This window comes from Anopheles maculipalpis, chromosome 3RL (assembly GCF_943734695.1).
Source record: "Anopheles maculipalpis chromosome 3RL, idAnoMacuDA_375_x, whole genome shotgun sequence".
In the NCBI taxonomy this organism is placed as follows: Eukaryota; Metazoa; Arthropoda; class Insecta; order Diptera; family Culicidae; genus Anopheles; species Anopheles maculipalpis.
In genome coordinates this window covers 37,326,887-37,348,422 of record NC_064872.1, presented here as the reverse complement: position 1 = coordinate 37,348,422, position 21,536 = coordinate 37,326,887, and the positions used below count along the sequence as shown (strand labels likewise).

The following is a 21,536-nucleotide window of genomic DNA, read 5'->3' as shown; positions in this document are numbered from 1 at the left end:
AACACGGCAGTGGTAATGAACTTGAGTATGTTAATAATATTTCCCCCCTTGTACTGCGTACTGTACAGCACCAGCAACTCAATGCTGTCGAGTGTAAGCGGTGAAGCAGTGGAAAAAGATGCAAAACAAACGGCTCAACAACACAACACGCCCGGAACGGAATGCAAACGTCACGGCAATGCACACGGCAATCGATGCAGTCACATGCTCCCTTCATCTTCCACCAGTGTGCTACCAGTTAGGAAACGACGACGAGCAAAACACGTTGTTGGATTGTTTGTTTGACCGATTGTTGGTGTTGTTGTTTGTGTCCGGCTGTGCACTTTCTTTCCGTACGTGTGTATGATTTGCGGCGTACATATTGTGCCGTACACTCCCCCGACAAATGGCGGGTAAAGAGAGGAAGAAGAAACCGGGCGGGATGATAGAGTGAAGGGCTATAAACACACGCTTATTTACAACTGTCGCCCCGGCCCCCGGCGAGCGAGGCTTAGATGGCACCGGTGGCTTATTTGGCAGGACGGAAAGTGAATTTACGTTACGTTTCGCTCATTCGAATTGCGCGCGCTGCAAGAGAAATGAGAAAGTGCAATATTTGTCGATGTCATTTGCACTCTTGTTGCACTCTTAATTGAGCGTGATGTGTACGCGCGCTAGCGATTTTGTCTTTTTTTTTCTTTCTAGCTGCACTTGCCCACACCGCTGTTTGTTACCTGATTGCCTAACCTAGATGATAGTTTTTTTTGTTGTTAGCATATATACCAAAACCATCATCTTTTTGTGATCTGAAAATGATCTTTTCTGGTTTGAAAATAAGCTTAAAGTGTTCCTTGCTTTTTGTCAGTGTACTTGTACCGTTAACCAAATGTTTGGTGGCACAATCTGCCCAACTACAATCAGCTATCATCAAACATACTCGGAATTGTGGTAAGCACAAATCAAGGTTGGACTACTCTTTTTCTCCAATTTTCTAGTTTCTTTTTTTTTTTCGTACAGTTTTTGGGCCACCTTACTTCACGGCCCCAATCGGGGCGAAGGTGCGTAGACAAGCACCAGATCAAAACACCAGTAGCTGGTAAGTAATGTAAGCTTCCAGCGTCGTGCCGCGTTCCATGTCAAGGCAGCTTACATATGCCAGAGCAGGTGACACGCCTCGTACCTGAGCGACGATAATTTCCTATCAGGTGGATTCAAATCAAATTAATCTTCAACTACATTCGGTTCGTTTGTCGTCGATCGTCGATCGTGAGCCTTCACAGTTGGGCACTGTGGCATTCGCTTAGGCGGAGCTGATTGCGACCAAGGCATTGCGGGCGCGCGCCCACCCTCGGGGAGATAGGGAAACCGCCAACCGCCGGAACTAATGTTGTTCGTCACCCTTCTAACCTCCTTTTCCTTCCCCCCCCCCCCCCCCCCCCACGCGTCCAGTCAATGAAGGAAGAAAATAGATTCGGTGAAAGGGAGTGTAACCGTTCCCGGTCGCTATTAAGCTCACCGAATGGGGGGGGGGGGGGGGGGGCTAACAGATCAGCGGCGTGTAGACTCGGCCGCCGTCTGCCTCTTGTACAGGATGAAGGGGCAAAGGCAAAAAGGAGCGTTGCGTGGATCCATCCATTCGAAGGGGGTTTGGAATTGGCCGCGTCGCCGCAAGTGTAGCAGCAGCATCCAGTAGCAACGTTTTCTAAATACTTTTTATCTTAATCTGCCCAATGATTAATGGTACTACGCTGGTAACGGTTGATTGTCTCGAGCGATAGAAGAATGTCCACCGGGGCGAGGGGAGCCCGGGCTGTTACAAACGAGCCGGTGAGGTGTGCCGGTGTTTGTGGTAGACACGTTTCCGTTTCGTTAACCGATAGCAAGTGCCGAACGGGGCGCGAAATGCTTTCGAATTTCACCCGGCAGTAAAAGCGTAGATGAGCGACCGGTAACGATGCGGTGGCTAGTCAGAAATCTACAAGAATGGATTAAAAAATGTTGCGTTTGCGAGCTAATTTCTGATAAAGTAACACTGTCAAGGTAGGCCCTGAAGGTGTTGGCGCTATTGTTGGGACGTTTTTGTTTATCGTCTAGATTGAAATTCATTTCCAGCTGGGATTGTAGATTGAATTTCGCATCCCACTACTCACTCTGCTTTGCCTCGGGATAGTAGGTGAATCTGGTTGGGATGGAATCACGCAACCGACACTGAAATGTGTAAACACTATATCCAAAAGCCTTCCTTCCAACCACTGCGTTCTTTTTACAGTGCAAACAGATGTTTGTCAGCCGCGGAGGGGGGGCGGGGGGAGGTTTGTTTTTTTTTTCTCGCTCGCTGCCGAACAGAAAATCGAAACCGAAACCGATTCCATATTCACCACCATATGATACACTCATCGTATCAAACGTACGTTGCGTAAACATTGCACCTTTTGTGTGAACTTTGGTGCCGAGGCAACGGGCAGCGGTTCGAGAGCGCATGTGGCCGGGCGGTAATCATTAAAATATTTTCGCCCTGGAATGTGAAGCGGAATTTTTGCCGTCTAGCGTTTTTCCCCCTCTTATGGTACGATGTGCGCGCGCATTCTTGGGTTTATTATTCCCCGACCGAGCGGTCTACTCGCTAAAAGCGTTGCGTTGGGTTTTTTTGAAGATTAATTTCGAACGTATTCAAGGTGAGCAAAATAATGGCCCGAATGATAATTACGCTAATGCCAATGAGTAAAACTGATCAATAAGAGCAACAAAATTGAACAGTAACGGTGCACGTACACGTAGTGTACTCCCGGTGATTGCAAATGCAGGCAATGGAATGCATTTTCGATCGGCATTGTGCAACTAAAGGGAATCACATCACCACACACTGCCTAATGCAGATCGTTTAGTCCATCGTCTGTATCAGCTTTGTCGCCTTTCACGGTGAATTTGTGATTTTAAGCGCTTGCTCATTGCGAGCGCATTAAGCACACGCGCAATTAGATGCAGCAGAGGCAGTGGTGGGATAAAATTAGCTGCACTTTCTGCCCGCGCGCACTTTAAACGACGGGGTACAGGTTTCCTTCGGCCCGCTACAAAATGGGATCAATTAATACGCTAATGGTAAGCAATCAATTGGCAATGGAGATGATAAGCGTCTTTTGCAGGCCAAGAGGATCGTACCGCTGCCGATGAGCAATGAGCACTCGGGTTGATTGTAATTAATTCCGCTTCAGCACGCACCAGCGGCTAACGGCTAAACCTTTACTGTGCGAAAGGGGGGGGAGAAGGATGTGTTGAGGTGTGTATGACTCCTTTATGACAGCTTTGCACATGAACGTCTCAATCGTGCTGTGCTGGGTGGAAAACCAGAAAGAAGCTTAATTGCACTTTCGTAGTTGCGGTTGGGATGTGGCACTTGTGGAAGGTATGCGAAACGTTTAGCAGCGTCACAACCGTAGTGGACAGATTTAGACAGTTGGCAGCGGAAACTCAGAAAAGAAAATGAAGCAAATCCTCGTCTAAATTGCAAACTAAGCCCACGTCGAATGGTGTGCCGGCAGGTTGGGAGGATTTATTTGAGCTAATTGGCAAAATCCGTTGTGCGAAACGGACCAAAACGGCAGAACAGTGGGACAGTTGGGGGGGGGGGGGGGGGGGAAATATATGCTAAATTCTTGCACCACTTCAGCTACAGCAGGACATTGACTTTTGCCGTTTTGCTGCTTTGAGTGTGAAAATTATTCAAATAGGCACCTCGTACGGGAATGGCACCTCAATCATTTTCCTTCGCCGGCATTTCACCTTCATCAGCACGAGGGTTGGAGAATAGAAGAAAAAGAAGCTGCTGGATGAAAATCTGGGCACGAGAAAACAACTGTATAATTACACCCATCGCAGACCGAATAACACAGCGTTCGGTGCTGTAAAAAAAATCCAACCAACTAAGCAAAACACACCGAAAACAAAACAAATCGCACGCTGAGCAAATAAAACTGAGCAACACAGTTTTCATCCTGCAGGGGGGGGTTTTTTTCTCGGTCGTAAATTTTGTGATTAGCATTTCTAATTAAAATTGTATACTTTTTAGGTAGATTTTTCTTCTCCTTCTCGCCCGGACTCACAAATCGCGCTTTAATAACAATGATCATAAAATGTAACATAGTTCAGCCAACGGGATTGGATTATTTACACCCGTCCCTTGCGGGCCAACTCCTCGTTTTGTTTATTTTTCGGGTTTTGCGCTGTGCCGTAAAGTGGAGAGGGTTGTGAAATAATTTCCGAAGATGTCGTCGCCCGCTGGAACGAGGATGGCATGCATAAATACATATGAAATTCCATCGAACGCCCGCGCTCGTCACCGAAACAACAAACCTTTGCGGTAGTATGTCTTGATAGACGCGGAAGGTTTTCTCTCGATTTGTTAATAAGTTAATCTCTACTCCCGGTTGGATTTGCTTATGCCGTTGCCCGTCCGGCTAAAGGTATAAATTGCCCCGGCCAGGGGGATGGAATTAAGCAGGACGATAACCGTCTGCAGCGGAAAACCTGCTTACCAAATACCATTCATTCACCGGCAATTGATGATCATGCTGATGAGGATGTGTGGTGTCTTCGGTGGTGAAGAAGCATCATTTTTCTACCATAAATCCTAACACACCCACACACACACACACACAACAAAGCTGTGCTGGGATCCACCATCCCATTCGAGAACGCCCACGAGCCAACCCCAAACTCGGCAGCTCATCAGCAATTAACGCTCATTAAGGTGTGCGTTGTTTTGCGCGCAACGGGCACAAGACAACCGCGTTCCGGTCAAAATTTCATCACCAAGAGAGAGGGGAGGCCGGAGAAGAAAAAAAAACCCCTTAAACCCTCAGGTGCGAAGCGCTGATGAGATGAGGCTCAGCCTATCTGCCATTTTTGGACAGTGCCGATTTGTGGAGGCGTTTCGTGTGGGTTTTGTACGGTTTGAATGGCAATGGTTTTGCATTTATCATCCAACCGGGTCCACATTGCCGGGTTTGAATAGGTAATGAATCCCTCGGCAGGTGGGTGGATGGTATGCGAACCTTCGTTACCTTACCTTCGTGCGGTGTAAGCGTTGGCGGCGGATTGCCCGTTGGCATTCCATCTGCGTTGTTGCGATCAAGGATCAAGTGGAATTAGGAGCAGTGGAATGCAGCATTCTTTTTTTTTTCGTTTTGCTTTGATTTTGTGTGTACCATGTGTCCTTAAAAATTGTACCCCAGTGGATACCGGTCGTAAATCAACAGGCGTTCTCCACCAGTGACTGATGCGCTAGTGTAAGCGACAAGCGTGCGCGCGCGTCTGCGATGATTAATCGGCACTGCGTGTCGCGATCGTGATAGATTTGTGGAAATTGATTACGTGCCGATTCCTCATCACCGGACGGAAGTAGGATGAATGTGTGCTCAGTGCTGCAGTGTACCGCATCATTTAACTACATTCGACTTCGACTTTAACGCCGTACGTGATCATGTTGGTCGCCTGCTTGTGGTGTAGAGAAATATGATTTGTTCGCAATATGTTAGTATTTTCCCCCTTCACGTTGAAACCCATTTGGTGGTAAATGGGAATAAAGAGCAGGGAACTGTTTTTTTTTCTCTCCGCAACATTCCAGGCCACTACACGTCACCGAGCATTTTTCTTACGTACAATCATGCTTCACTTCCACCACCACCGTTTCGATCGTTTGTCATCGAATGGCGAACGCAGTGATTCGTATATTTAGTTTTGCTTTCCTTAACCCAGGACGGTACGACGAGTTAATTAATTAATTTATGCGTGTTTTGCTCGATGTTCGCCAAACATAATTAGCGGCAGAAAGCTAAAGCATAGAGCGGAAAGATTGGGAGGAAACACCGGGGACAGTTTTGCGTGAGAAAGTAACTCAATCGTGCGTACCTTGAGCACGTCCCAGATTTTTGTATATTTTTTTTGAGCCATAAGACAGATGGAAGAGGCTCAATGAAAGAGAGGTGTGTTTTTTTTTTGTGGTTGCTTTTGCTTCATTTCATTTATCCCTGTTGCAGCGTCGTTTAAGCGTGGAATGGTTGGTATTGAGGCGTGAGAATGCTCTTGACGTGACAACGGTATTAAGGCGCCAGCCGGCAGCGTGATCACGATGCTGGAGGAATGTACCAATGGGGGGTGCAAGGGTTTGGCGAGATGATGATATGGCATCAACTGGACAGGAGTGGACATTTCGTACGACTGGTTGCTCTCTTTATGCGGTTTATTTGTAGAAGTAAAAAAAAAAACAACTGTAAGGGGACCCAATTATGATGATCTCCCGGGCAGATAAGGATCGATTTTTATATTTAAATTAATGTTCAAGCTTTAGCTGCAGTAATTTAAGCTCGAAGGCTTAATTTGCACATGCGCCTCATGCGCCTTGGGGAAATTTTTACCTGTTTCGGTATAGTTACCCCTTTGAAAGATGTCACTGAACTTCGCTACTTGGCGAAAGGCCTCCCTCTTTTCGCATTGATAACCCAAATACTTTATCCGACAAGCGAACGAATTTTTTCGTTTTCACCAGGTCATCCCTCTCTAGATACTGGCAGCGGCATTCATCTTATCGGATAATTGGATGGTACATAACTTCGCTTATCTCAACACACGAAACGACGAAACGAATTTGCTTTCGAGTCGTTGATTTCCGGCTGGGGGGTTTTCTCGCTTCTTCTAGCCTGAAATCTCCCGTTTTCGGCTTAAGCAAAGAAATTGGATAACTGCAAACAGGTCTCTCCGTTTGGTGGCGCTTTACGTTCAGCTTAAATTTCTATCCCATTTTTACGGTGAAATAGCATTCATTCCACGGGAAGATGATCGGCATCGTTTGCAGTGCGCAAAACGGCGAACCCCGCCTATGCTGCACACATTTGAGCTTCGCGGTGACTTCCGGTGCCGGTGGGTTTCGGAATAAAGCTCGTAATACGTTTTACCACGAAAAAGAAGTCTGGAATCCGGTCCCATTGGACGGTACCATCGGTTGAGAACTGCGTCTCCTTCATCCATCCGGCAATGTCATCGATCGCCGCACCGTTCAGGAGGTGCGCGCACATTCCACGGAATAGGAAATGATAGCGATAAAATCGAAAGCCAACGACTTGAAGTCTTGAACTCTTCTCGTGAAGCAAAGGAGAAGCAGATGAAAAATAGAGAAACCCCGCATGCAGGGAAGGAAGGTACAACACCACCTTCGGATGGCGCAAAGACCTCCACGCGTTCCTCCACAGCGTGGAGTCAAAGGACGTCGTCGTCGTCAGCGTGGCGTGAGCAGCTCTGTGGTATGCGCAGACCCTACAATGAGAAAATGGAGATAGTCACCTAGCTCGTCGCGGCCGCTTGCTTCTCCGAGCGCCCATCATGGCACGATGGTGGAAGCATACCTTTCCGGTCGCTCACATTTCTGGTTTTGGGTTTTGGGATTCGCTTTCGCATTTCGCTTTGTGCAAAATACGCTTGTGCGGTGCACCCTTCGAAGGAGCCAGAGTCACAGCTGTTTGTCACAACCATCTGGGTACTCGTTAGCATTGGATAAGTGGATCACTCTGCAACTGAACCAGCGCGATGGTGATGCATCCTTGGCTAGCAGATCGTTTTGCCTTGATAAAGGCAGTAGCAAGTCATGATCTCCAAATAAAATTCTCATGTTTGGATAGTCCATTTTAGTGCTCAAGGCGATCACCTCTCGTTACTCTGTGATACAGTGGTAAACGTTAAGACGCATACATGATCATTGAACTTTACGAGTTGAAGAAACTACACTTTGAACAACAATGCGCAGAGCTAGAAGAAGCCTATGAAATGTTATTATCCATAAAGTAATGTTTCGAATAGGTACAATCTTAAATTTATATCTCGCACGGGATGCGTAAATGGGGAACGATCAATGCCTTTGGCATGCCTGAAAGAAACCATTCCTCTCTCTCTATCTCCCTCCCCGCACCTTTCCCTTGGTATCGGATCGCTGGTGAATTCTTGGTCATCACATTCCTTTCCCCAAAGCATTTCGTAATAGTGCACACAACCACCCGGTACGTACACCCATATTCACACGGTCAATGGACGGACGGTAGGCATGGGGCATGGTAAAAGGGCAATACTCATTGCGCAAATACTACATGCCCGGTCGGGGGTTTACCGTCCATGCGCTGTAGAGAAGAAGACAAGAAACGTAGAAACGCGCTGACATGACGCTTTGCGTAAAGAAGGAACGGGGCAGAGAACCCAGAGGGGTAAAGAAAAGGACGAGGTCTGCGGTCATGCAAAACCCACGAGACGGGTGAAAGAATTTTTATGGCCCAATCACGCGACCATACCTCGCAACGCCGGTTGATAAAGTGTGTCCGAGGCGAGCCTTTAGGGGCCGAGGGTCTGTAGCAACCTCAAACCACCGCCAAGCCACCGTTGGCCTGCAACCAGGCAAAAGGGTATGATTAAAGGTTTTTCTTCTTCTTCTTCTTCTTCTTCTTCTTCACCCAACCCCGTTCGCTGAGCACGCTAAGGGTTTGGCGGAATGGAATCGAATGGCATAGCGGTACCCAAGAAGGGAACGAATTTATCGCAAAAGAGGAGGCATAAGCAAACAGTGCGGCGCGTTTCGGACCCTTGAGAAACCCACCAAAGATGAAAAGGTCATCCGATGCAGAAGGCGAAAAGAATGTCCCACAGAAGGCATTGCCTTCTGGCATTCCACAAATATTTGGTTGTGCTTAGAAGAGCCGGACGGGGTTGACGCCTTCCTGGGCAACTAACTGTCGGTGAGCTTATTGCGTTATCGGGCCAGATAGTTGGAGGAATTTATTGCATCTGAAGCATGTATCGAGGAGGATTGTGACGTGTGCGATATCTAATCGTTTGCTTGCATTGCAGTTAAAGGAAAAGATAGGAAAAAAGCTTAAAAGAGGCATGGGTTTGAAAATGGTTTCTAGACTACATGTCTTTGTTGGTGCCGTGACCAGGATGAAAAGAATCAAAGACGTATTACGTAGATAAAAATTGAAGCCAAACCATCCGAAGAACAGTAGCTATGTGATCTCCATGATAACAGCTACCACCGCTTAACCTCGTGGCATTAAACTACCCCGAGGCGGCTAATCGAAGCCATGGGATAAGCATCAACGCTCTCGAGTAAACCAAGCATCTAAAGCTGTTTGTCTGCCGTTTCCACACCCGTGTGTGTATGTGCGCCTACAGAGCCCATTTTCGATTGGTTCGGGCGTCGCTTCTCGAGTGCTGGCGGCCACATTCCACAGCCAAACGACGGACGTGTCCTCTGTTCGCGCACCCATCATTAGCCCACCGTACGGTCGCGGTGTGTGTCTCGAGGGTCTTACGAATGCCGTTTCACCTGTCGCCATCTGCAAAGGCGCGCGCAATCACCACATGCGCCACACGATCGAATCGAACGATCGAGAAGAAGTGCGAGCGAGTGAGCGGCAGATCACCTACATGCTTCCTGTACTGTCCCTCCGCGCCCCGTCTTATCAAACCTTCTCGACGCGGGAATCATTTATTATTCGTCCACCTCTCAAAGCCACACACACACGCGCGCTCGCGCGCGCGCAAGCACGCGTTCCGTAAACGCGCCATCTGTCGCGAGCTAATTTATCGTTGGCGCCATGATTTGGAAAAATGAGACCAACATTAATCGGTCGATCGGTTCAATGGGAAGGCTTCGAAACAGCGAAAGGGGTGGAATGCGTGTGTGTGTGTGTGTGTGTGTGTGTGTGTGCAAAAAAAGGGGTGGAAAAAAACGCATAAGCTGAAGCGATAAGAGCTCAACTAACGATGCCCCACACAACACTGTCATTTTGGAGAGGAAAAGTAGGTGCAGCACCACAGTTTGTATCGTTCCCTCGCCTGCACCTTGCTACTATCGCCTTTAAAACTCCCGCACCAGTCTGAAGAGGGGCGACACATGTGTATTTTAATTAAAAAATTTTAATGCCGATAAAGCCTCCCTCCAAATAGGATTTTCCTCCTATCGGCGTGTGTACAATCACCACCAGGAGACACAAGGCATCTCGCTGCACACAACCATTTCGTAAAAAGATCTTCGATCTTCCGACATCGAATCGCCCCGTACGGCTGTGTGCGAATGTGGGCATCAAAACATGTTTCGTTTTGTTATTGGGATGGCGATCGGTGTTGTTTTTGTTAAATAAACAGAGCAATAAAATTAAGCAGGTTTTTCGTTGTTTTGGTTGGTGGTTGGTTTTGGTTTTTGGGAATGAGAGACAACAATCCTGTTTGCTCTTGGAACGATATCAGACGCAGTTTGCGACGAAATGGAAACGAACTCATAATTGCGTTTCGATGACGATGTTGTCCGAGAGCGGAAAAATAACAACATTTTTAATTAACTTGAGAGAAAAGAATAATTTTAATTTTCACTTTTTCTGGAGGTCTTTTGAATTTTGTGTTTCATCCACGGTCCATCGATTTGATTATTGCTAAGCGACATTTCCACTGCGAACAGTGCCCTTTTACGTTGTTCTGTACATGTGCACCCCGTTGTGGGAAACGGTTGCTTAAAAAGACGTGCAATAAAAACCTTTTTCTCTTCGCAACCTTTTGTCTCCTGACGACGAGGATGATCGTGGTGATCGATTCGGCAAACGGGAATAGAATTAATTAAAATTTTATCATTAAAATATTCGCCTTGCTGATTCGCTGGCCGATGGAACGATCGGTGGGTTGGTTAATTAAAATCTCCAAAGACAAACCAAGATCACGTGGACAGGTCGATCGACCCGTTTCGTCCATGGGTGGTTACACACACACACTTTAACGTCAGTGTAAGATCTCGTTTTAGCCGTGGGAAAAAAAAGAGCGATGATCATCATCCGGTGGAGTACACACGTACGTAGAGCGGCGTACATACCTCCATGGCTTGTCACATTCGACGGACTGACATGCTTCTAGCCGCTTATCTACATTTCTTATCCGCAATATGCTAATACTCCCTTCGGCGCTAGGTAGAAACCTAGACGCATCATGCATGCAGAACTATCCTCCCTTTTTGCTGACCGCAATGGAAGGGTTTATTGTCGCCGGGTTTTTGTTGCGTTGTTTTGTTCCTCAAGAAGAAAAAATGATTAGCACGGCGCGAACAGGAAGTCGTTTCGACACATGTTTTCGGGTACCGGCCATGCTTTACGATCGTTCACTTCCTTCCACTTCCCGTGTCGTTAAGTGGGCCGCTTCTTTTGTGCGCTGCCGACCGTTGGAATTTTAAGGATGAACACACACTTTCCACTAAACAACGGCGTGTCGACGTACGCCACCGGAACCGCCAGTACACACGCCCCGCAGAAGGTTGTTTGTGGGGAAGGTGTTCAAATAGACCAACCTCGAGTGGCTCAACGTGCTGTGCTGGTTCGTCTAATCATAGGGACGCACCCTGCAAACACACCGGTGATTAGCCGTGTCGCAGGATGTGTTGCGAAATCGATCCCACCCAGTCCAATACGTGCTGCATCGAACGTTCAAGTGGAAGGCGCGTGTGTGTGTGAGTGTGCCCGTTTGTGCGCCGGTCAGCACAAAACAATGAAGATTCGTGACGGAATTTCCTGGCGCATTCATCACAGGTGACGAATTACTACGAGCCATTACAGCCGGAACATGACCATACTTTAAATTGATCAAATATGGCGGTAAAACCCACCACGATGATGTCCTTCAAACAAAGCGAAGGAGGACAGTAGCGTAAGGTTAATTTTGCAAGCGATCGTCTAGCGAAACTACAGTGCAGTGCTCGAATTCAGCCGTTCTCTCTGCAATTCAATGTATTAATGTGGTTTCTTAGAAATTGTAAAACATCATCAAAAGTATCCAGTGAGCTTCTTCTACCTCTCTTCTACACGGTGATGGGAAAAAAGAATTGAAAAAGCTCTTTTCTACGAAAATAATGGGGTGCAAACGACAAAAGTCTTCATATCGCGCTGGGCATTCAAAGTCGGACACTTTGATTCACTAGGAGTTTTCGTATGATATGAACAAATTAAGCGAAGATCAAGCTAGAACGCATCACTTCTTTCCGTAGTGACTTTGTGATTGGTAGAACAAGTTCATTTCAACTATGTCGAAGCAAACAACTGTTGCAGTTAGAAAAATTGTAATTTCTAACAAGGAAAAGGGTAGAAGTGTTAGAGAAATCAGTGAAATCATCAATATTAGCAAATATGCAGTCCACGACACAATAAAAAAATACAAAAATTAGGGTAGAAAAATGAGCGTGAAGAATTAAATGGCAAATTTACCATTAAAACAGTAAAACACGGCAGAGGCTCCGTCATGCTGACATTAACAGGAGTTGGCAAATTACATGTTATATGTGGAATCATGGATGCTACGCAATACATCGAAATTCTTAAGGCGAATGTTCGGAGAAGTGTTGAACAATTGGGTATTTGCAGATGATAATCAGGACAATGATCCGAAGCATAAGGCATGGATGACACGAATGTGGTTGTTGTACAACTGCCCATCAGTGTTAGCAACTCCTCCACAGTCATCAGACCCAAATATAATCGAGCATGTTTGGTAAAATCTAAAAAAATTTTTGCAAAATGCAGACCCTGCAATTTAAAAAGGTTAGTGAAAATAGTAAACAAAGAATGGTATAAAATCGATTCCAATTTTTGTTTGAAATTGGCCCAAAGTATGTCGAAAAGATTGCAGGCTGTAATAGATGCTCATGGAAATGCTACTAAATATTAATATTGCTTTTTTTCAAATACATTTTAAGGTGTCCGACTTTGAATGCGGTATGAAGTCTTTTCTCATTTGAACTGCATTATTTTCGTAGAAAAGAGCTTTTTCAATTCTTTTTTCACATCACCGTGTAGAAGGGAGGTAGAAGAAGCTCACTGCACACCTTTGATGATGTTTTACAATTCTAAGAAACCAATAAAAACAATGAAATGCAAAGAGAACGGCTGTATAAAAATATGGAAAAAACTAAATTGATTATCAGTTTCACCGAATTCTTTAGCAACTCCGCAACGACTGATTCATTGGGATTTTGTGGAAAAGATTTTAGCAGTTGATTCACAGAAATCAAATCATCATCAAATCTGGACAGCACTCACTAGGCTCACCATTCTTGCCAGCCCCAGGCTAATGAATGGGTACAAGATAACGAAGCAACTGTGCTTAGCAAAAAGAGGAATACAACAAAAAATAAACTTTCCAGAAGTTCCACTCCCTGTCAGGTTTGCGGTTACTGTGGATCCTGGCAGGCGACCACAGGAAGCCACATGGGTTGCCTTTAACTTCTCCCTCTCTGCGAGACATTCGTATGCGTTTGGGTCGTGGTTTTTTCCAACGCTTCTGCTGCTGCTGTGGTCACTTTTGCTGCTGGGCATGCACCAAAAAAAAAAAAAAACTCCAGCGGTTCATTATTCATTTTGCTTCCACCGATTCCTGGTGCGACTTCTGGTTAATTCTAGGTGTCCTTAAGAGGAGAGAGTTACAAAAAGCACTTCCAAAAACACACACACAGAGAAAAAAAGGCATCCCCTCAAGATAGAGTCCAGATGAGGCCAGTTTGCAGGAAACGGGGAACAGAAAAGAGCTTTCGGAGACACAACATCGACGGTTGTTTTGGTATGGTGAAGGGGTAAATTTTTTTTTATTAATTTCTCCTTACAACCACACCACCGTTCGAACGGAATGCGAACATGTTGCGTGTTGCGCAACCAGCATCGAACAAGAAGCCACAGGTATAGGGAATAATGCGGGGAGAATGGTTTTGAAAAAAATATTCTGACAGTTTCCGGGCTGACGACGAGAGTCGGTTGCGATTGCATGCGTGCCTCACGTTCCCATTCTTTGCTACATTCGTTTTCGGTTCGATTTAGAATCTTCTTGCCTGGGTGTTGTACATGTGGTTTCGTCTTATCTTATTTCGTTGATTTTCCCATCTTCCTGCTTGTGTGCGGGACTGGAGCCTCTCTTCGAGGTACATCGGAGAGTCCAACGTTTTCCAGAAGCTATCAAAAATTGGTGAATATCATCGTGCTGAAGGTCTAGAGCACGGGGACGCCAAAGGGGTAGGTCGAAATGACGTATAATGGCGGTTTAAACGGTGTAATTTAGAAATCGGAATGAATTAGTGTCAAACAATTATAAAAAAAAAAAACAATGACGTAGAAGAAAAATTCATGAATTGAGGGCAACATGTTTGGGTTTTAGAGAATCGGGAAGCTTCTTAGAAGTACAGACCCTATTTCGGAAAGGAGAGTTTTCATTCTAACCCCGTCAGCAGAAAAGGTTCCCATTCAAGAGGTTTGATGCCGTGGCGAATGATTGATAGCCATAATTATTATCCACCAGAGTTGCCTAGAGTGGGTCTGGAATCCGGCCGGGCGGAGACGGATTACATTCTTCACAAGATGTGTGATCCACACAGGTCTCATGTTTACCAGCTCGTCTACTTGTTACCTGGCGTTTACGAGAGCAGCGAGTGGGCAATAAAAAAAAACACACACACAACAAGTATCGTAAATTCTTCGATAACACCCTTCAGCTGGTTTTACAATTTCCTGATTGCTCCAATCAATCCGGTGAGACGAATGGCTTTTATTTTGCAATTGTACTTCGGAATCGGGCCAGCCAGCAGCACCGGGAGCTAACAACAATAATAGAAGCAACCGCATTAGCTTTCCATTTCGGTCACCTCATTCACGTTCGCCTGCCTTCGATCGTCTTATCAAAAAATCAACAAGAATTTGTAGAAGAGTAGAGCAATTTCGCTTCTCAGAAAAGAAGAACATAAGGACTCGAGCAAATAAATAAACCGATACAATAAACAAGGAAAGGAAAAAGGCAAGAAAGGAAAAAAAACGATTGAAAAAGTGTTTGAAAAGTTAGCAAGCTGCAAAAGTTTGCGACCAAGTTTAATATGTTCATGACGTCAAAGCCTTCCGAAATGGTGTCACACCGGAGGGAATTTTAACCGCAAGCGACGATTTTTAGGTGATCGGTCGCTTTCTTTTCGACCAAGGCGTCACGTTTTATTACAGCGGCCACAGCACCTTGTGCCTCTCGGACAATGTTAGCCACAACACGGCGTGTTGGAGAGTTGGCGTGCTGTACGTGCGATGCAGAAGGGAAAAAAGAAGGCATATAAAATCGCTGTTCGAGTTTATGCTAATAATGCCCCCCCTGTGTCACACTGCAACCCTTTTCGAAGTATCCGAACCCCACCAGCTGTGTATGCAACTGCAAAACTGCAGCTGGGTCGAATCGGTTTCGATTACGAAACAGCACCTCGTCAGAGCTCACGAGGGGTAGAGTGGATCCAATACCGTGCCACAGCACTACTGTGTACCCGACGAAAGACCGGCTGGCTGGATCGGTCAGCCTGGTGCCTGACACAAGGTGGACATTTTCGAATAGAAGAAGGTAAGTTAGTACACTGCAATGGGTAATGGGAATCGTAAAGATGGGATTAGTTTCGACCGTGCTTAGTTGCGTAAGGCTTTTTTGGGGGCTTTAATTTGAGCCGTGTGTGTGTGTGTGTGAAAGTGTTTCAGTGGAAGGATCATGTGACATTTCTAGCCATTTTGTATCGTGCACGCTTTAGAAATGTCATACAAAAACACACACCCATGAAACGGGGACCACCGCTTGTTTCCAGTTTCCAAACTGATGGCAATTCTCGCGCGCAAACCTGTGGCGAAGCGAAAGGAAGCGAACAAGACGCACACACTATCAACGGCAACAGCAGCGAATCGAACGAATTATGTGACATTGGAATTCCACCATACCAAGCATACCAAGGGACGTGCATGTGACGCGAGTGTGAGAGCGAGTACGAATGCGTTCACGTTTTGGGCACCATAAAAATGAGCAGCTTCCAGCAGCAGCAACAGCAGCATACCAACACAGTCTCGTAGTTGCTCGATCTGCACGCTCTCTGCAGATTGCGAGGTGAGTTGAGGATAGTCAGTGCTATGGGTAGGCGGACGATGGCAGAAAAAAAAAAACGAATGCACTGCAAATGCGGAATCGAAGTTAGCGCGCATGAACGTTCGTCCCTTGGCCGTGTTCCTTCCACAAACCACCACGACCGGTTTTTGCTACCACCCCTCGGTGTGCACCACCACCCAAAACCAAAAAAAAAAAACTCGAGCTCCATTGTGGCCTCTCGCACATAAGGTGATGCTGGTTATGTTCCAGCTTCACTAGCACAATCCCACCCCGATAACTTCGTGCCCCGTGCGTCCAAGGTAACCGCACTACGGAATGAGCTGAACGAACCAGTCCGGTTGGTTTTCGACTCGCATGCCGAGAGCCTTGCCGATATCCAGTTCTGCTTCCAGGACCAACACGATCGTCTTGCGCTGCTCTACCTCAAGGGGGGGGGGGGGGGGGTCTATCTGGGGGTTTGGTTTTCCTTTTTTAGATCGTTTTTCCTCTCGTGCCGCTTCGACCGTTGGCTGGTTGGTTGTTTTCGAGCCAAGCTACCACACGCCTTGGGCGTTCCTTGACGGCCTCGTGGACATTTTAAGCCGTGGTAGTCGGCGATATTTTGGCTGCCGTGAGTTTGGCATTGAGTTATATTTGCATCGTGAGGGACTGTTTTTATGATTGACCGAGCTCACTCAGGGCAGTCAAAACAAGCGTTTTATTGTGGTGTTTTTTTAAGGTAATTTCTTCAAAAATTCTTCGGATGAAAAACAAAATCATTCGGATCATCAGAAACAGAAGAAAGAAAAACAGAGAATTAAATTTGACGAAGCAGAGGAACATTCCTACAACAAATTGTTCTCCATGCAGGAACTCTTATGGGCTTTCGATAAAAGTAAAGGGAACTCAGCAGGGTCAGATGAAGTTGTAACACCTTCCTGAGCAACCTCAAAAACCATGCCATGAGCAAAGTTTTAGAGAGAATGATTAATAGAAGATTGATGACAGAACTCGAACGAAGGAATGTCTTGAATTCATCACAACACGCCTTTAGAGCTGGACATGGTACCACAACATATTTCGTCTCATTTGAGGAACTATTAGCCCAAACAACAAATGAAGATTTGCACATGGACTGTGCCATTATCGATGTATCGGAAGCGTTTAACAGAACATGGTGATACAATATCCTAGAACAACTCAAAGCCTGGAAATTTGGGGGTAGGTTAACATCATACATAAGCGACTTTCTGAGCAATCGGTTATGCAAAGAACTCGTTGGATCAACATTATCAAGTAAAAAGTGTCTTGAGAATGGAGTTCCTCAAGTATGGATTCTTTAATTCAACATGTTCCCATCAACATAAAGACTTTCTTATATGCAGATGATGTCATATTAGTTTCAAGGTGTGGATCTGTAACCGAATGCCGAAAAAATCTACAATTAGGGATTGATGGACTGCAAAAATGGAAACAAACTTACAGAATATGAAATCGCTGCTGGAAAATGTAAGATTTTAGAAGAGAAGGATTCCAGGATTATTAGGATTGGGCATTCCAGAATCACACACGACTATCGGGTAACAAAATCAGACCCTGGAAAATGTAGTTACTGTGGTGTCAATATTACCATCAAGCATATTCTAGCAGACTGTGACGGTTACAATGAGGAAAGAATATTGCACAACGTCGACGATGTTCTAACGAATCACGAAGAAAGAGAACGGAACGTGTTGAATTTCCTAAAATTTGTATTAAATTTGTAAGGTATCTGTAATTTAATGTATGTTAATGCAAAGAGGCGAATGTCAGCCAATAAGATCAAAGCCTCTATAAAATTAATAAAACAAAATTGTGGTGTTTTGAAGATACCAAAAAAAAAATATATCGTGTGGGATGTCTATATTTTGGAACAATTATCTTATCAAGCTATTTGTGGTACACAGTGTCCTCTACAGTTACCCACAAAACTTAAAAAAACGAATTCACTTTATGGGTTTGCATATTCAAATAAGAATTAAAAAGGTATTCAATTTCCCTTTTTTATTGTAGCACGCGGTGAGCTAAGAGGTCATAAGCATATAACCCACAAAACCGGCATGCGGCCAGAATGCTTCACAGCCATGAATCACCGTTGAAACTGGGTCCAGTTCTAGTGGTAAAAAGATTTACGTAAGCCCGATGAATAACACCTCACAAACCACATACACCGCTTCTTGGACTTCTTGGATCCGTCATGCAAGGAGCGCCAAAGAAATGGTCTGCTCCAACCGAGAGGGAAATTCCACCCAACACAGCTGACCATTTTGTGCGAATATTTTTTAGTAGAGGATGCAATTATTACATCGCAGCGAATGTGTATGGGGCTGAGCAAATTACTTTTCCCGGGTGGTTCAAATTGCACCATCGAATTACTCGCCGTTGATTCGATAATAAGCTGACCGATTAAGCGGATCAATGGAAAGGCACTTGGCAGGGCATGGGGCCCGTGTGTGGGGTGGTGTACGTTTCTATTTCGATACGCTTTCGCATGACGCAGCTCGGTAGCGTCTGCTAGACCTTCTGGCTGACCCGAACCCCAACACGGACGGACCATTTACGCATCAGAGAGAAGAAGAGAGAGGGAGAGCGAGCTAGAGGCATGAGCAAATAATATGCTAATTGCGCCGAGTCTGGGCCGAGTCCTCCGTGGAACGAACGTGTTGGGAAACGGTTTTGTTGTTTAGCTTCCTAAATCTGAATCCCTCTTCTTGGTCCCATCCCCTCCATGTAGAGGACGGGCGTGTGTGCAGACATCATGGAAGCTTCAGTCATTATTTGCCAATAGTTTTGTACGCTCACGGTTTACGCTGATTCACTTACGTTTTCTAGACAGGCTGGATAGCGGAACTGTATGGAATGTAACACATCAGCCCATCACGCCACACACCTCACCGTCCGGGTAATCCCTCCCCCTAGCTAACTAGACGGTATCTCTGAATGCAGATAAATTAACGATTTTATCACCGTTACGTTGTTGATGTTTTAGAGGATGATTTCGTAACCAAGCGATCAGGCTCTAGTAACACGGGTTGTTCAGTAATTTGATTGACCGAAAGCCACAGTAACGTGCACGCTTCGGTTGCGTTTTGCAGTCGATGTGTCTGCGGCCCAAATTGTTTTAATCTACACCAACTCTAATCGGTGAAATCGTTTAGCATGCCGGTGATAACGAAAACGGGGCGGGCGGCCCAGCCCTCAGCGCGTCACACTGAGTCACAGCCAAACAATGTCAAAAATGTGGCCCGTTTCGGTTCACTTCAGCCTGCCCAGGTCGCGTAACCGACGACCGTGGGGTCGTGCTGCATATGTGTGTTTGGTGCTTTGTTTTAAAAACACAATCTACCCTCCCCATGCTCCACTCTTGGGTGCTTGTGTAGGTAATGCACAGTGGGGGCAACATACACTCGTGAATCACAGTATCGTTTGTGTTTCTTGCTCTTCGCTGCCGTTTCGCTCGCTGTGAGCAACTCGTTACGGAATGCGGTTTTTTACCGGTTTTAGTTGTTTTGGTGAAGTGATTTTTGTTCGTCTGATATCGGGCGTGTTTTTTTTTTCGGTGCTTCTCCTTTGCCCCGTGTGTGTTTGGAAGGGAAGATTTCTCCAACATTTTTAGAGACTCTTAACATGTACGGCAAGAAATAGCAGGCGGATTGAGTTCGAGATCGTGTGTCAACTGGTTCCAAAAAGTGGAGGCTTTCGTAGGAGAGAATCGTCATCGGAAGATCATCTTCTACTTACCATTGATGCTGGATAAAGATGACACTCGTGGAAGGAAACAATCTCTAGTCGGACACGTGGACAAAGCTTTTGAATCGATTGAAGGATGGGTTTCCGCGTTGTGTGTTACAACAGCAGTAAAATAATCAGAGCAGGACACTCGTTTCCGATCCTCCTCGATTGTTTCCTTCAAGTTACCACGGTTCAGGTTCAGGGAAACTGGCAACACGACACACAAGCCAAAACCACTTTTTTCCTTAATTTATTTTTCGTACTCTTACACTTGATTGCTTCACTGACTTGCAGATCGCAATATACGACTACGATTTTACACTCCACCGATACAGACACTTGTTGCACTGTCGGATACCTTTTCTCTCTTGCCGGCTTTGACGCACTGCCGGTAACGAGCACCAATCAACGATATTAACAATCACGCGAAAATTGCATACAAACGAAAAAGTATTCTAAATACTCCTCGTTTTCAATTGATAGTGGGTTGGTTTTTTTTTTCAACTTCCTGTCACACAGAACAAAACACACACCCGTACGCACAGCTCAGTTGGGTCGTGGTTGATTTAATGCGCTCTGTTTTCTTGTGCACACCTTTTCAGCCGGTTGTTTCTTGCTTTTGCACTGGCGCACTTGTTTCGTTTTTCTTTCTCCACCGGTCAAAGCACGGCACATCCACGACCGGGACCAGATGGAAGACGCGAACAAAATGTGCAGCTGAGGAAAATCTTCTACCACACTTTTTGTAATGCAGTTGCCGCTGCTGCCTGCTGTTAATGCCTTTTTCTTCTGATCCGCTTCTTCACACACTCGCACCCGATCGAACGCAGATCTGTAAGCAGCACTTGCTGCCACTGCCGACTGTTGTTGTTGTTTTTTGCTTCGCTTTTCGTGCATACAAAGAATGCATCCAGGGGTCGGAATACAAAATCAGAGCCCTTTAGTGCAGAAGGGCTAACCGTGTAGATGCATGCAGGCGCTCACACATTCACTGCTATACAGCAAAACGCACAAACACAGACTCACACCGCAAACACGCGTCACAAATCGTCAGGAATGTTAAAAAAAATTTAGGCACAGCATGTGTTGCATGTGGTACAGGAAGATTGGTGTAGGACCGTATTGCAGGGGCAAGGTGCTTGTTTTGTGTCGTTCCTTCAAAGGCCGTTCGTTTATTTGATTTTTTTCTTCTAATTTTGTATTTCGATTAGTCGTGGTTGTATGTTGTATTCCGAGATAAATATACACTTTTTATGATAGAACCGCTTTAGTAAGATCACTGTTTAACTGTTAGGGTTGATTTTCAGCTTTTTTTTGTTTCGTATATGTTTCCTGGTCAACTTTACACGGATAATGCACTTCACCAAATTATTGAACTGAATTTTAACACCATCAAAACCGCCCATAAACAAAACAACACAACACAACGTTCAACACTGAGCGTGCTAGCACCGATCGATATTGTTCACTTTGTAGCACAATTATTTTATTTGCTAATTGCATTTATTTCGTCTCACTTGCACGTGTATTTTCCGTTCGCGAGCGTGTCTTTCGCTCGTTTCACCCCCTGAGTGAATGTTTTTTTTCTTCTCTATGCTATATTGTAGCTCACTTCTACGCGGTACGCACACGGGCGCACGGGCACACGCAACACAGACGCTCTCGTTCAGCTCACGCAGCGGAAAACCTTTGCGGTCGAGTTTCTCCAGCGGATTGAAAGTGTTCGCGCTGGAAATATTTTCGTTAGGGTCCGAACGACCGTCGCTGCCAACCACCATTGCCACTACCAATACCGACATCTTGATGCAAGTTGGCCGTCGCCATTGCGCTGGAATGCCTGCACACACACACACACT

At 45.7% G+C, this 21,536-nt stretch overlaps 3 protein-coding genes across 4 annotated transcripts in view; all 3 read right to left on the bottom strand.

Annotated features, from left to right (window-relative positions):
- The window catches only part of LOC126563803 (protein expanded), a 43,386-nt gene extending 23,609 nt beyond the window's left edge, over positions 1-19,777 (bottom strand). Inside the window, exon 1 of the mRNA XM_050220547.1 lies at positions 19,690-19,777. The gene's annotated coding sequence lies outside the window, so the exon portion shown is untranslated. The remainder of the gene's footprint in view (positions 1-19,689) is intronic.
- The window catches only part of LOC126564702 (ATP-dependent RNA helicase me31b), a 515,322-nt gene that overhangs the window by 75,605 nt on the left and 418,181 nt on the right, over positions 1-21,536 (bottom strand). The gene's annotated exons all lie outside the window — the stretch shown is intronic.
- Positions 16,642-21,536, bottom strand: part of LOC126565860 (carbohydrate sulfotransferase 11-like) — a 227,238-nt gene continuing 222,343 nt past the window's right edge. Inside the window, exon 6 of the mRNA XM_050223069.1 lies at positions 16,642-16,655. The gene's annotated coding sequence lies outside the window, so the exon portion shown is untranslated. The remainder of the gene's footprint in view (positions 16,656-21,536) is intronic.